Here is a 15,633-nt window from a genome sequence, read left to right as displayed (position 1 = left end):
GATTCAGTCTGAAAACTACCCAAACCAGTGTTCTCTGATGGTTTCCAAATGCCATGATTCTAGAGAAGTACATGGCAGCATTCCTCTAACTGACATCCACATACTGTACAGGCTCCAGGGGCAACCTCTGACTCAGCCCCTGAGGCCTTGATCATGAACTTCCAGCAGGCTGACTCCCAGTCCTTCTTTGGCCTTGTCATCATCTCTCTGCCCTGGACTCTCTTCTTCCACCTGTTTCCACACTGTAGAAAAACACTCATTGGAGTTTAGGGTTGCACATTGTTGTCATGGCTCATCGCATAGTTTGCACTTTTGTTAAAATGACTCATGGCCAAGAGGCTGTGGGGTTGTGATTGGGCCGTGTCAGGGGAGAAGGTCATAGGTAGTGTACAACTCGTCAGGACAGTGAGGTCTTAGAACTGCGGAGTGGGTGAGCAGCTCACACCTGTAAGAGAAAACTGGTGCTGCAGGTTGAAATCAGTGAAATTATTAGGACCTGCACTCATTTGAAGCCTTTTATCCAATGTGAGCATTTTTTCCAACTTTAGCTTATCAGCAGAAACTCCCTCTTCAGCAGTTTGGCCTGTGGCATCTTTCAACAGATGACTTCTGGCAAGTTGCTCAGCTTTTGTGAGTCTCCGTTCCTTCAGCAGAAACCCCTACTTGCTCACGTGGGTGGTGGGAGGAATCACTGTGACACTGCACATGGCGGTGCAGATTCAGTGTCCAGTAAGTGTTAGCACAGTCTTTCCTTTCCCTTTGTACCTGTACCCTCTCTCTTTCTCACCATAGGGTGCCCCCAGCACTTTCTCTGTGCTTTAGTATAATACCATCCAGCTGTGGAGCAGCACTGAGCAACTATTTAGTATCCAGTAGATGTTGGGTAACTGAAGAGATGAAGGCAGGCAGGCAGGAAGAGGGCAAGAGACAAAGTAAGCTGGAACATTCCCCCATCTTTGGAAATGAGCTGCTGGCATCCCTTAGAGACGAGAGTCTGTAAAATATGGCTCTAGGTGGTAGGGAGGATGGGGAGCTCAACGGCCTTTCCAGTCAGTGGTTTCCCCTTACTGACCATCTGTTGGGTCTCCAGTGAACTATTTCAGTTATTTTCTTCCTAAGATGACAGTGTGGATTTGGAAGAGAGAGACTGTGCATGTAGTGGCACCTGTTCCTGCCAGAGTATCAAGTTTAAGGGGAGGCTTAAAGGAGTCTAAGTTGAGAAAGAAAGGAAGACAGAAGAAAACAAGTTTGACTAGGAGTGAAGGACCCAGGAGGGAGGTAAGGGCTGTTACTGCCATAATTAGATGACGATGACATACCTATTACTACAGACCACTGTGCTAGTTGCTGAGATGGTAAAGGAGAAGGCCTGGAGCTTGCCCTCCATAGGCTTCTGATCCAGGGAATGGAACTGCGTAGAAGACGAAGAAGGATGGAGCACTTACCATCTGTTCAGTACCAGGGCACATGTTTTAAGATATAGCTCAAGAAATAAATGTATTTCTTCAAAGAAACTATAGAGGGGTTAGGCAATGTTTTCCAGGTCACTCAGCAAACAAGTGGGACAGAGAAGAACCCGGCTCTGTCTGCTCTAATGACCTTGTGCTGCTCACAGGACTGCGAGCAAGGGCAACAGGGCAAGCATGTAAAAAAGGAGCATTAACTTTACAAGGTGTCCCAGGGTCAGCAGCACATGAGTAATGCATGACGATGATTGCAGAAGCTTAGGAAACAAGAGATGTGTTGAGGTTCCAGAGAGAAGGGGGCCCTCAACTAGACACCGAAGGCAGACCGTGAACCCAACAAAGGAAGCATGGAGAGAGAGAAGCTCTCCAGGTGGAAGGAGGCATAGTGTGTGCCAAGGTAGGAGGTGGGCTGTGCAGTGTGGCAGAGAGTGTAGCCTGCTCCGAACTTACTAATAGTGTAGCCTTAGGCCAGTCCCTGAGTCTCTCTAAGCCTCAGTTTCTCTGTCTGTACAATGGTCATCATAGCGGCCACTTTACAAGTTTACTGAAGACCTGAGACTACGTAAAGCATCTGGTTCCTCAGAATCACCAATCTAAGTTAGACCTCAATCTGCATCACGCTCCTTCTCGCATAGTATCTGATTTCCCTTCATACTGCAATTGCGTCCATTATATATTGGCAGGCTGATTTTCTGAATGTCTGTTCACGACTGTCAGTTTTACGACAACATGGACAATACCTGCTCTTCTCAACATCATCTCTTTAGTGCCTAGAATGGTAGGCACTCAAGAAATCTGTGAGTGAATACCTAAATGTCTGAATGAATAAATGAATTCATGAATAAATGGATAAGCATACTTATTTCTGTGCCATGACTCTTAAGAATCTCAGGGAAACTTCTCTCTGGTGAGGGGGACAGGTGTTAATGTAGGAAGAGCAGAGAATCAGAAAATGCAGTTAGAATATTGGAGGGCCTCCAGGGGCCACCAGGGAAAGCAGCAGGTCTCCTCTCTGCCTCCTGGTGCTGCATGGAACAGTCTCTGAGCAGGAAGGAAATTACACAAACTTCCAGTTCAGCTGGTTCCAGGGTTTCACAACCCAGCTCTTTCTTTCTCGCTCAAATCTGATGTGCTAATTCACTGGTGTAATGTCTGACCTGTCTACTGGACAATGACTCTGCGTGATCCCCATGCTGCCTTGCAATAACCCTGAGTGGACGTCTAGATTTTCCAATAAATTAGTCTTTGAATCCAATGCCACACAATAACACTTTATGGTGAGTTGGGGAGGAGGAGCAGGGATAAACAGATGCAATAAAACTACTAGGCATTTGATATGTTCTTGGAGTTCCACGATAGAGGTAAGGAGAGGGAACTGAAGGATACAAAGGAGGCTATCTGGCCCTGCCTAAGGTGAAACAGTGTAGTCACAGTTGGATAACATTTATAGCTTTCAAAATATAGGTGTTTTGTCTTTTTGGGTGTGTGTGTGTGTGTTCACTTATGGCACGTGGAGGTTCCCAGGCTAGGGGTCAAATGAGAGCTGTAGCCACTGGCTTATACCACAGCCACAGCAACACCAGATCGAGCCACATCTGCGACCCACACCACAGCTCATGGCAATGCCCGATCCTTAACCCACTGAGTGAGGTCAGGGATCAAACCCAAGTCCTCATGGATACTAGTCAGATTCATCTGCCACTGAACCATGATGGGAACTCCTCAAAATACAATTATGCATACCATATCATTTTAGTCTCCCTGTAGCCATGGAAAATGGAGGTATGGATAACATTTGCATTATTTGCTCCCGATATCTAGGAAAACCGAGGCATGAGGGATTGGTTCAGGATATAGATCTGGTTTGAGTCAGGCAGACATGAACTCACAGCCCGGATCTCGTGATTACCAGTTTAGGGATCTTTCTTTCTTCTGGACCTCACTGTCACACACTGGCCTTTATATTGTATTGATCAACAGGGTGAGGGTGCCTGCAATGTCACAACCCCCACCCCCCATCTTCTGTACTGTATTTGCCATGAACTTTTGTGATGGAATGTCAGAATCTAATAAATTACGGGATGGCCAGCCAAGGCCCACTGGGCTACAGGGGCCATTGCTTTTGTAAAGCTGTGTGAAACACAGTCACAACCACTCATTTCCTTTTATCTATGGCTGTTCTTGCCCTATCAAGGCAGAGGTGAATAGGTGCAACAGAAACTGTATGACTCACAAAGTCTAAAATATTTACTATTTGGTTCTAATACAAAAAGTTTGTCAGCTCCTAGAATAAATGAATGGAAAAGAAGCACATGGAAGAAAAATAGAGTCGTTCATTCACAATAGGCAGCGGGTAGAACTAAAAAAGAGAATGAGGATCAGCAAAAGAATCACGTCTCTGTCACTTGGTCGACTTTGAACAAGTCATTTATACTCTCTGGGTCTGTTTCTGTATCTATCCCCTTATAGAAGTACTGTAGGATTTCCATGAGGTAATGTGTATGTATCAGAAATAATGAGGTTTAGCCCCACGGGACAGAAAACACAAACTTAGTGTGTTGCACAAGACCGCTATTTCTTTCTTAAGATGTGGAAGTGGGCAGTGGTGTTGGTTTGGTGCTTCCTGGTGTTAGGAACTCGAGCCCATGCACCTTGGGTGTTTCTCTGTGGTTTTCATTTCTGAAACTCTTTCATGGCCCAAGATGGCTGCTGGAGCTCCAGCCACTTCTCTATTATTGCTATTACTACTACTGATAGCATGATAATAAGAGGAAACAAACCAAAATCAAATACAAACATATATATATATATACACATATATAAAGATCAGGCAGCGAATCCACATTAATTCAAGTCTAGCCAAGATGAGATCTCCTGCCATATTTCCTGAGGCAACCACTATATTTCATTTATTCTATTCCTGAGGTACACACTGAGGACGCTCTGGAAGCCATGTCTCGCATGTGTTCAGTACCTAACACTTTACAAAGTATTTCCATATTTATTACCTCATTTGCTCTTCAATACTCTGTAAAGGTAAGATTGGTAGGTCTTAATATTATTAAGACCTTTGTATACTATGATTCACACAGGTGCCGAGTAACCAGATCCCAGTATATCTCACATTCCCAAAGAGTCCGTAGTTAGGTTTTCGGGTATCTGCTGGAACCGAAGGGGAACGATCATGGTGTAGAAGAAAAATGACCCTGTAGGGGAGCAAAACTTGCCACCCCAAAATGTCTCTTTGGCATGAGAATTATTTTGAGCTGAAAACAATCATAGTCCAAAAGACTCAGGCAGAAACTGTGATGTTCCCCTTAGCTGCTTAAAGAATAGTTAGAAGACCTCTTCCAGGAAGAGTTATCATCATAGATAACTGCAGTATGAACTAGGTGTGGTAGCCTGGGAGGAACCTAAGGTCTTCTTTTGTTTGTTTTTAATTCTTCTTCGTGTCCCACTATCTCTGCTTGACTCAACAAACATCTGTTTACCAAAATTTGCTTTTCCATCTCTATGTGAATTGCCTTCCTCCTCTTTGAAGACCCAAACCACTATCCCTAACCTCCTTCTTTTGTCTTTAGCTGAAGATGGTTTTACGGAGAGACTCTGTTTTTCTAGGTTTCTCCTATGTATACAAGTTATTAAACATTATTTGATTTTCTCCCATTAACATGTCTTAACATGAATCAACATGTCAATTCAATTCTTAGACCAGCCAGAAAAACCTACAAGGATAGAGGAAACTTTCTTTCTCTGGCAACCCCAAACTAGGACTTCTAGCAGATGCAATTAATCATGTGGCCCTGGCCTCAATGAGCCAGAATCCTCACCTGTAAGACCAGGATAAAAGCACGCATTTGGGGTTGTTATGAGGAAAGTAGAGTGACTTTCATGCACATGGCATAGAGTCCCGTTCAGTGAAATCAGTTATTACCTAGGCTTACCTCTCATAACCGATGTGTCCTTTGAAAACCACTTCCTTTTACTGCACCTCAGTCTCCTTTTCTAGGAAAATAAAGAGTTTGGATTTGTTAAACTATCTTCCATATCTCAGTCCCATCAGCCTAGGAACCTGCCTTTTTAAAAGATCTGGCTCAGCTCAGCTCACGTTGGAATCTACTTTCCTTTTACTGTGTATCACAAAACAAGCTAAAAAACGTGTCTGACGCTCTGCATCTGTAGAGCGTCAAAACAGGGACAAACGATACCTAGCTTACTGGAAACATAAAGACGTGAAGATTACGTGAGATAGAGTGTCCGGGACCCATCAGCTTGTAACTGCCTTGAAGGCTGGGACCCATCTGTTTTGCAGATTTACAAGCCTGACACCTCTTCAGAGGGTTGGGTCACAAAACTAGATGAATAAATTCACGTGAAGTATCAGGAGCAAGACCTGGCACAAAGTAAGCATTCAATAAATATTATTAATTATTTTAACACCTGTCTGCAAGAGTTCGGGTACTCAGTATATGGTTGAGAAGTTAACATGATACACATTGGACACACACACCCACCAGAGGCTGCTGAGAGTTTGCGTGGGCGAGTTCTTGGAGAAGAGCCCCCAGAGCAGGACACTGAGAGGGCAGCGGCCACTTTGGGCCTTTGAAAATCCGGGAAAGCGGGAAGATCCGGGCGGAGGCTGCGGACCTAGCTCCCAGCCGACGCAGCACAGCACGAGGCGACGGCGGGCAGGCACCGACCAATCCGGGGCCTGGTTCAAAGAGCCAATCGGGGCGCGCTTTACAGGGGCCGCGGCCTTAGGGGGCGGGGCAGGGGGAGGGGCCACAGCCGCCTCCCGGACCGCCCAGCCCAGGCGCGGTGCGGCTCGGTGCGGTAAGCTGCAGAGCCCTGTTAACTAAAAATGTAATTTCAGATTGGACAAGTAAGTGATCCTCCTCTCGGTCCCACGTGTGCATCAGGGGCTTTAGCGGTTGCTCAGGCTCACAGCGAGCCGGTTCTCTAGCCTGAGAGCGCTGGGCCGAAGCCTCCCTCCCTTTTCCCGCAGCCGGCGCCTCCTCTTCCTCCTCTGGCCGCTTAAGTCTTAGTGCTGGTCGTGCTTTGGCTCTTGTTGAGTCCCCAGTGTCCACTCCTTGGTGAGGCGTCAGGCCACTCAAGAGAAGGGTCAGCCTTGACTGCACCCTCAACACTGCCTAGGAGCTTTCTGAAACCTGGGGTCCTTTGCCCTCACTGTCCAGTTAACTAGGTTAATTTCCTATCTTTATCACACCTCTCCCCACCCCCCACATCTTATTTTAGAATGTTTCCCTAGGCATTTTTGAGCCTTTTAATCCCAGGCTGGCCACCTAAAGCCTTTTAAGGCTAGTGCTGCTTGTGATTATGTTTGAGGTGCAGTTTAATTTAGATGGTGTAATGCTCTTTGTCTATAGTTAAACTGCATAGGAAAGGCCTAGAGGTATCTTTCCATTTTTATTAATTTCCTTTTTTTTTTTAAGGATGAACAACATGCAAAATGGGGCATTTCCCTAATCATTGGCTATTTTCCACTAAAGCACTTCTCATGTTGTAACTAATTTCGTTTGTAAAGAGTCAAGTCATTTTCAAGATCTGGGAAAGCAGTCATCCTTAGGTTAATTTTTAAAGTGATATCAGAAGGAAGTGATTATGCTTTTGAATCCATAAGAAAGAAGGCAAGCTTTCTCTTAGTTCCTGGCTGTTAGACGGTAGTTTTGCTTTGTTTTGTTTTGCTTGCTTTTCTCTTCTTTGCTGTGATCCACCTTCTATCCTGAAATTGTGCTTTGTAAGTTGCCAGCTGGGTCTTCCAGCCTGCTGACTGCCTCCTGGTCTTCTGGGAGTCTCCTGTTAATTAGGCCCTGTGCTTGGCTTTTGACCTAGTGGCCACAGGCCTGGCTCTTGGAGGGGCCAGCTGAGGAGGCCCAGCGAACTCTTGTTAAGGATGATTAAGGAACCAGAGAGGCTGAGAGGGCCTGGAGATTGATTTTGAGGGGGAGGGAGATTGGGAGCCTCCCTGATGGATTTGGAAGTTTTGGGAGAAGGGAATAACCCAGAGAGTGGAGATCTGTGTCTTTCTGGATGAAACTGAGAAGTTTACTGGGAGGAGACTGGGCCTTTTTCCAAGCTGTGTTAATTTTTTCTGTGGGCCTTGTCTTTTCCTGGAATCTGGTTCCCTTTCCCTAACCTTTCACTTAGTTCAAATCACAGTCAATTACCAGATGGTTTTGAAAACAATTTGAGGTAATGAATCTTACCCTTAAACTCCCAGTCAGAGTGGGACCATCGCCGTGCCCCCCACCCCCAGCCCCAACCAAAAGGATTTGAAATAATTATTTTACCAGAATGTTCTACAGAGATCAGGGAGTTCCCATAGTAGCGCAGCAGAAACCAATCCGACTAGGAACCATGAGGTCGTGGGTTCGAACTCTGGCCTCTCTCAGTGGGTTAAGGATCTGGCTTTGCAGACTTGGCTCGCATCTGGTATTGCTATGGCTCTGGCGTAGGCTGGCAGCTGTAGCTCTGATTAGACCCCTACCCTGGGAACTTCCGTATGCCGTGAGTGTGGCCTTAAAAAGACAAACAGACAAAAAAAGAGAATGTTCTGCAGAGATCATTCAGCTTCTCACCTGCCCATGTTTTTATAAGGTGGAATTTAGAGTCAACACAGGTGGTGTAAGAGAAAGTCATTGAGGGAGTTCCTGTTGTGGCTCAGTGGTGATGAACCCAACCCCGCTAGTATCCGTAGGACTTGGGTTTGATCCCTGGCCTTGCTCAGTGGGTTAAGTATCTGGCATTGCAGTGAGCTGTGGTGTAGGTTGCAGACATGGTTTGGATCCTGCATTGCTGTGACTGTGGTGTAGGCCAGCAGCTACAGCTCCAATTTGGCTCCTAGCCTGGGAACTTCCATATGCCTCAGGTGCTGCCTCTTTATTTAAAAAAAAAAAAAAAAAAAGGTTACTGAAACACTAGCTATTGTGTTTGTTCATTTGTTCTGTTTGGAGATTGTTCTGGGCCTGGCCCTGTGGTAGGCTCTGGGAAAACAGAGTAAATAAGACTTGGTCTTTGCTTTTGAGCTTTTATCCAGTCTGCTTCTATCTAGTCCTTTGAAGGAGATTATGTGATAGTGAGATTAGTGCAAGGTATGCAGAAGATTCTCAGGAGTTGAGAGAAATCCAAATGGCCCAATATGGGGTTTTAGGGAAAACTTCTCAGAGGAGATAATACACAAGTGGTATGACCCTTATGACTGGGCCAGAGAAGGACAAAGGGAAGGGGCACAAATTAACATAAGGAACATTTCTAAAACCCCCAGAGATTTCTTGTGCTCCTTTTTCTGCCTTAGAACAGTATGTGCAAAGCTCTACAAGCCTGGCGAATCGTTGATTAGTGTAGGTGGACAGGAAAGGGTGAGGTGAGAAATCACCGGAAAAGAGGTTGGGGAGAGTAAAAAGGCCAGATCAGGGAGGGTCAGGTGAGTCAGGTTAAAGGACTATGAATATGTCTCCAGGGCAAGCAGGAACTATTGGACATGCTCAGATTGATGTTTTACTTGTTTGTTATTTTTTATTCTTTTGGCTGTGCCTGAGGCATGCAAAAGTTCTAGGGCCAGGGATCGAACACACACCCCAGTGGTGACCTGAGTCACAGCAGTGACAATGCCGGACCTTTAAGTCAGTGGGCCACCAGGGAACTCCTTCAGATTGATGTTTTAAAACATTAATTCTGGCTACAGGGTGGAGCTAGAGTGGGGAAAAAATGGAGAAGAGACTGTTATAATGAAGGTGAGAGATGGGTTTGGGTAGTGGTTATGGGACCAGAAGAGAGAGAGTAGGAGGATAGAATGGTTAGGAATTAATTACTGATTGAATGTAGGGGATGAAGAAAGGATATAGCAATCAAGGTAGCATGGGGGAAAAAGGGCATTCCCAACTGGGATATTTTTCACCAGCTATATTGAAATATACTTGATGTACAGTAAACTGTATGTATTTAAATTGTCTAATTTGAGAAGTTTTGGCATGCATTTATCCATGAAACCACCATCACATAAGAACATTTCTAAAACACCAAAAGATTTCTTGTGCCCCTTTCTAATCCCCAGGCTGTAGTAATCCCCTACTCCAAGAACCAGTGTGCTGCTTCCTGTCACGATAGATTATTTAGCCCTTTTAAGAATTTTTATCTGGGGGTAATATAATATGTATTTCTTATGTGCGGTGGCTTTTCCTTAGCATAATGCTCTTGAGATTTATCCATGTTGTGTGTGCATACGTAGGATTTTTATCTATTTTAGTTTAGTTTATCTAGTAACTATTGCTGGACATTTGGATTATTTGCTGGGTTTTTTTTGGCTACTACAAATAAAGCAGATAAGAATATTCGCATAAACGTCTTTGTAGGGACATAAGCCTTCATTTCTCTCGGTTAAATATTTAGAGGTAGAATGGCTAGTTCACATGGTAGGTGTATATTTAACATTTCAAGAAACAGTAAACTGTACTTGTGTGATTCTAGTTGCTCCCACTGGTGTGGTCACTCTTTAATTTTAGCCATTCTAATATGGCATCCTCTCATGGAGTTTTAATGTGCGCTTCCTAATGGTTAGAAATTTCAAGCTTCTTATCCTGTGCTTATTTGCATATAACATCTTCTGGGGTGCAGTGTATATTAAATCTTTTGTCCATTTAAAAAAATGGGCTGTTTGTTTCCTTATTGACTTTTGAGAGGCTTTTGTATATATTCTCATTACGAGTTCTTTATTATAGCTGTGATTTGCAAATATTTTCCCTCATTTTGTGGCTCATTTTAAAATTTTCTTAAAGTGTCTCTCGAAAAGCAGAGTTCTGGAGTTCCCGTCGTGGCGCAGTGGAAATGAATCCGACTAGGAACCATGAGGTTGCAGATTCGATCCCTGGTCTTGCTCAGTGGGTTAAGGATCTGGCGTTGCCGTGAGCTGTGGTGTAGGTCGCAGACATGGGTCAGATCTGGCATTGCTGTGGCTCTGGCCGGCAACAATAGCTCGGATTAGACCCTTAGCCTGGGAACCTCCCTATGTCCCTAAATGGACAAAAAAAAAAAAAAAAAAGAAAAGAAAGAAAAGCAGAGTTCTTAATTTTGATGGCACAATTTATCAGTTTGTGATTTTGATGATGTCTATTTTATAATTTGATTTGTTTATGGATCATGGTTTTGGTATCTAAGAAATCATGCCTAGCATGAGGTCTCAAATATTTTCTTTTTTTTTTTTGTCTTTTTGCTATTTCTTTGGGCCGCTCCCAAGGCTTATGGAGGTTCCCAGGTTAGGGGTCTAATCGGAGCTATAGCCACCGGCCTACGCCAGAGCCACAGCAACTCGGGATCCGAGCCGCTCGCGTCTGCAACCTACACCACAGCTCACGGCAACGCCAGATCGTTAACCCACTGAGCAAGGGCAGGGACTGAACCCTCAACCTCATGGTTCCTAGTCGGATTCGTTAACCACTGCGCCACGATGGGAACTCCCTATTTTTTTTTTTAAAGAAGCTTTATTGTTTTTCGTTCTGCATTAAATCCAGGATGCATTTTGTGTTAAGTCTTTTGTAGCCACAGAAAGTACTTTGTATGACTTGACTCCTTTTAACTTTTTGAGGCTTGTTTTAATGACCTAGAATGTGGTCTGTCTTGGTAAATGTTCTATGTGTTACTTAAAAAAAAAAAAAACGTGTATTCTGCCCTTGTTAGGTAGAGTACTTTTTACATGTCAAGTAGTTAGCTTTATTGACTACTATTATATATTACATACTTGCCAATTTTCTGCTTACCCATTCTATCAATTATTAAGAATTACATTTAAATCTATCATAACTATAGACATATGCATTTCTCCTTGCCTTTCTATCATATTTTGCTTTATGTATTCTGATGCTTTTTAGTAGGTGCTTTAATATTTAAGATTTTTAGGTCATCTTGGTGAATCATGTCTTTCATTATTTTATAATTTCTGATAATACTCTTTGCTTTAATATGTACTTAATCATTATTCCTGGCAGTATTTTTGCCCTCAAATCTACTTAGTGTTATACCAATGTAGTGAACTCCAGCTTTCTTTTGATTGCTGTTTTATGGTATTTCTTTGTTCTTCTTTTACTTTTTAACCTATTTGTCTCCTTTTATTTAAAGTGGGCTGCTTATAAGTATGCAGCATATAGTTAGACTGAGTAACAAAGCAAGACCTGACAATCTCTGCCTTTTAATTAGGGTGTTTAGACTATACATAATGTAATGCATATGGTTTGCTTTAAACATGCCATCTTATGCTTTTTTTTCTTTTCTATTTGTTCCATGTGGTTTTTTTGTTCTCTTTTCTCTCTTTTTCTGCCTTCTTTTGGATTAGTTTTTTTAAATTATTTTTTCCTTTTTTATTGGCTAATTAGGTATAACCTTTTTTCACATACTACTTTAGTGGTTGCTTTAAGGTTTATAGTACATATTTTTAATTTATCAGATTCAACTTTTGTGTGATATACCACTTAATATATAAAACCACATAATATTTTTTTTTGATTCTTGCCTCCTAGCCTTTGTGCTACTGCTATTTTATGTTGTACATTTTACTTTTACGTATATTTAAACCCCGTGATACATAACTATTATTTTAGTTTTAAGCAGTCAATGACTTTTTAAGACATTTAGAAACTTATTAGGGAATTCCTTTAAGGGCTCAGCAATTAATGAACCTGACTAGGATCCATAAAGATGTGGGTTCCATCCCAGGCCTCACTCATTGGGTTAAAGATCCAGCATTGCCGTGAGCTGTGGTGTAGGTTGTAGACACAGCTTGGATCTGGCATTGCTGTGGCTTTGGCCCAGGCCAGCAGCTATAGCTCCAATTCAACCCCTAGCCTGGGAACTTCCATATGCAGCAGGTACGGCCCTAAAAAGATAAAAAAAAAAAAAATTTAGAAATCTGTATATGTACCTACATAGTTACCTTTATGCTTTTCTTTCCATTTTTATGGATCCAGGTTTCCATGCAGTGTCATTTCCCCCCTACTTCTTGTGGTACAGTTCTGCTGGTGATTAATTTTTTCATGTTTGGTAGGTCTGAAGAAGTCTTTATTTCACCTTCAGTTTTGAAAGATTTTTTTTCACGGGATGAAGAATTCTAGATATAATGTTTTTTTCATTTAGTCATTCAAAGATCTTGCTCTACTGTTTCTTAGCTTGTACTATTTCTGGTAAGAAATCTGTTGTCATTCCCATGTTTATTCTTTTGTGCGTAATCTGCATCTCCTACCCTGACTGCTTTTAAGGTTTTCTCTTTATCATTGATTTTGAATAATTTGATGATGATATTTCTTGGTTTAGTTTTCTTTATATTTCTTGTGCTTGGGATTCACTGATATTCTTGAATATGTGGATTTTACAGTTTTTGACAAATCAGGAAAATTTACAGCCATTTTGTCTCAAATATTTCTCCTGATCCCTTCTTTGTTATAGTTTAGAAAGTTTTAAATTATTGTATCTTGAAGGTCACTGATCTTTCTTCATTTTCTAATCTCATATGGTCAGTTTTTCATCTCAGACATTTTAGTTTTCATTTCTAGAATTTCACAATGAGTCTTTTTTTAAATCTTTCATGTCTGAACTTTTAAGTTCATTGTTTCCTTTTTAAACATATGAACTTCAGAAATAACAGCTCTTTTAATGTCCTTGTGATTCTATCAAATGCGTCAATGCTAGGTCAGTGTCTTGATATTTCTCATTTTAGGTATTTTCCTACTTTTTTCCATGCCTGGTAATTTTTGATTGACTATCCGACATTATGTATATTACCTTATTCAATGCTGGATATTTTTGTGTTCTATAAATATACTTGAGTTTTGTTTGGGGGCATCTGTAAGTTATTTGGAAACAGTTTGATTCTTTTGCCCTTTGCAAAAAATCTTTGTTGAGCAGAACCAGGGCTAATTCTTTGGCACTGCTGAGGTAAAATTCTTCTGCATACTCTACCCAATGCCCTGTTAATTAGGAGCTTTTTTTCCACTGCCTAGTGTGAATAGGCACTATTCATGGCCTGTATGAAGTCCATTGATTGTTCACTGCAATCCTTTTGAATGCTTCTGGCTCAGATAGTTTCCTCACATGCATACAGTGATTATTACTCTACTGAATAATTGAGAAGTACCTGTTGCAGTTCTCTGGAATTCTCTTTCTGTGCAACTCTCTCTTGTCTTGCACTTTGCCCCAAGAATTCTAGCCTCTTTGTTTTCCATAGACTCCAAGCTCTGTCTCCTCAGCTTGGGGAATTGCAGGACTTGGTGTGGATTGCCCCTTCCTGTGCCCTGGTCCCAGGCAGTCAGCTTGAGCAATTTCAGGATACCTAATTTTTTCCCCATCTCTTTGTGTATTTTGTTGCCAAATTCTGATGTCCAGTGTCTGGAGAAACTTTGTTTCCTGTATTTTGTTCATTATTTTAGTCTTTTTTTTAAGTGGGAGGGTAAATATCATGCCTGTAACTCCATCTTGGCTAAAAGTAGGGTTTTTCAGCTGGAATTATTGAAGAAAATTGTAAATGGGACTATCTGGGGTTGTGAGGAAGGGATTTCAAGATGCCCAGCCTCTTTTACTCCTTAAGAGGCATAGTGAAGGAAGTATATTGGAAAGGATTATAAGCCATCCTCAAATTAGTATAAATTTAGTTTTATTTATTTATTTATTTATTTGCTTTTTATGGTCATACTCATGGCTTATGGAAGTTCCCAGGCCAGAGGCTGAATCAGAGCTACAGCTACCGGCCTACGCCACAGCCACAGCAACGCAGGATCTGAGTTGTGTTTGCGACCTACACCACAGCCTATTGCAACGCCGGATCCTTAACCCACTGAGCGAGGCCAGGGATCGAACCTGCAACCTCATGGTTCCCAGTGGGATTCGTTTCCGCCGTACCATGATGGGAACTCCAAGTGTAATTTTAAAGGGACTCTTTAGAAAGATACAGGCAGCGTGAATCCCTGTGGCTAATAGTAGTATGGTTGTTGTATCCCTCTACTTAAGAGGCAAGGAGAGAAATTGTTTCCAGAACTCAGAAGGATAAATTCCACAGAAAAGCCTGCCTTGACAGAATCCATTATCTTAGTTCAAGAGATGCAGCTAATCCAACGCGCCTCCAGAGGAAGTGAGCCTTGACCTTACTTTCTTTCTTCTTTTAAGGCTTCTAGTGCTCTCCATCTCTCTAGTGCAAACCCAACTAGATGACAGAGGGTTAGAGAGCCTTAGAGGTCAGATTATAATCCCAGGGCACAGGGCGGGCAGAAAAAGACTGAGCGTGTGGTGGTGGTGGGGGGGGGCAGGGGTAACCGGGGAATAACCTGCAAAAGGAGTCATTGATTTCCTGGCTACAGTGTCAGGGGGTTTGGTGGTGCCCCTCGAGAGCAAGAAGAGAAGTATGTTGGGGGAGAATTAGGTTTGAAATGTGAGGGAAAATGATGAGATTCTTTTCTAAGCTAGGCATACTTTTTCCTGGAGATCCTGTAACCCCTTTATCATCTGAAATGATGAAAGAAGTTCTTATTAACACAGATGACAAAACGAAGCAGAGTTCACGTAGCAGGTTTATATACAGTGTTGTATGTGAGTGGTGGGTTTAGGGAGTGTGGGAAAATAAAGTAAAAATTCTTCAGGCTGAATGTGTATGATGCCAGTCCTGTGGCCAATCTGGATTTGGGACTAAATTACGCTGAAATCTGTTGCAGACCAGACCGAGAGCTGAGTTCCTTGAGTTTCACTCAGCTGGCCATTGGATGGAGAGATTAAGGTAGGACTCAGCCTGAGAGTTCCCTTTGTGTATCTGCAAGTTAAGAACCCAACTAGTATCCATGAGAATGCAGGTTTGATCCCTGGCCTCATTCAGTGGGTTAAGGATTCAGTGTTGCTCCAAGCTGCAGTGTAGGTCACAGATGCAACTTGGATCTGGCATTGCTGTGGCTGAGGTGTAGGCTGGCGGTTCTGGCTCTGATTCAACCCCTAGCCTGGGAACTTCCGAGAAAGAAAGGATTCAGCTATTGATTGACTATGGCGGACGAAAGTTGAGAAGACAGATTATAAAATCAGTCATGACTTAGATACACCAAACTCAGAGTAGTTTACCAGATTCCGGGATTGTGGAATTATGTGGCCACCTTTGATGTTAGAAAGTGGCTATTGTTAGGCTGTT

General features: G+C 42.6%; 1 protein-coding gene and 1 long non-coding RNA gene across 26 annotated transcripts in view; one reads left to right on the top strand and one right to left on the bottom strand.

Moving 5' to 3' along the window:
* LOC102165506 overlaps positions 1-6,151 on the bottom strand; it is a 190,638-nt gene extending 184,487 nt beyond the window's left edge. For all 4 annotated transcript variants that reach the window (XR_002345481.1, XR_002345483.1, XR_002345480.1 and 1 more), the window contains exons 1-2: positions 5,981-6,151; positions 5,411-5,471 (exon numbers count right to left, since the gene is read on the bottom strand). This is a non-coding gene — a long non-coding RNA (uncharacterized LOC102165506). The remainder of the gene's footprint in view (positions 1-5,410; positions 5,472-5,980) is intronic.
* Positions 6,224-15,633, top strand: part of FGGY (FGGY carbohydrate kinase domain containing) — a 458,257-nt gene continuing 448,847 nt past the window's right edge. For 10 of the 22 annotated variants that reach the window (XM_021097804.1, XM_021097794.1, XM_021097798.1 and 7 more), the window contains exon 1: positions 6,225-6,348. The gene's annotated coding sequence lies outside the window, so the exon portion shown is untranslated. Of the gene's footprint in view, positions 6,349-15,633 lie in introns of all 22 variants that reach the window. The other 12 variants (XM_021097811.1, XM_021097810.1, XM_021097801.1 and 9 more) reach the window with 3 other exon arrangements.

Source organism: Sus scrofa, chromosome 6 (assembly GCF_000003025.6).
Source record: "Sus scrofa isolate TJ Tabasco breed Duroc chromosome 6, Sscrofa11.1, whole genome shotgun sequence".
In the NCBI taxonomy this organism is placed as follows: Eukaryota; Metazoa; Chordata; class Mammalia; order Artiodactyla; family Suidae; genus Sus; species Sus scrofa.
The sequence above is the reverse complement of the archived record's forward strand: the minus strand, read 5'-3'. Positions and strand labels throughout refer to the sequence as shown.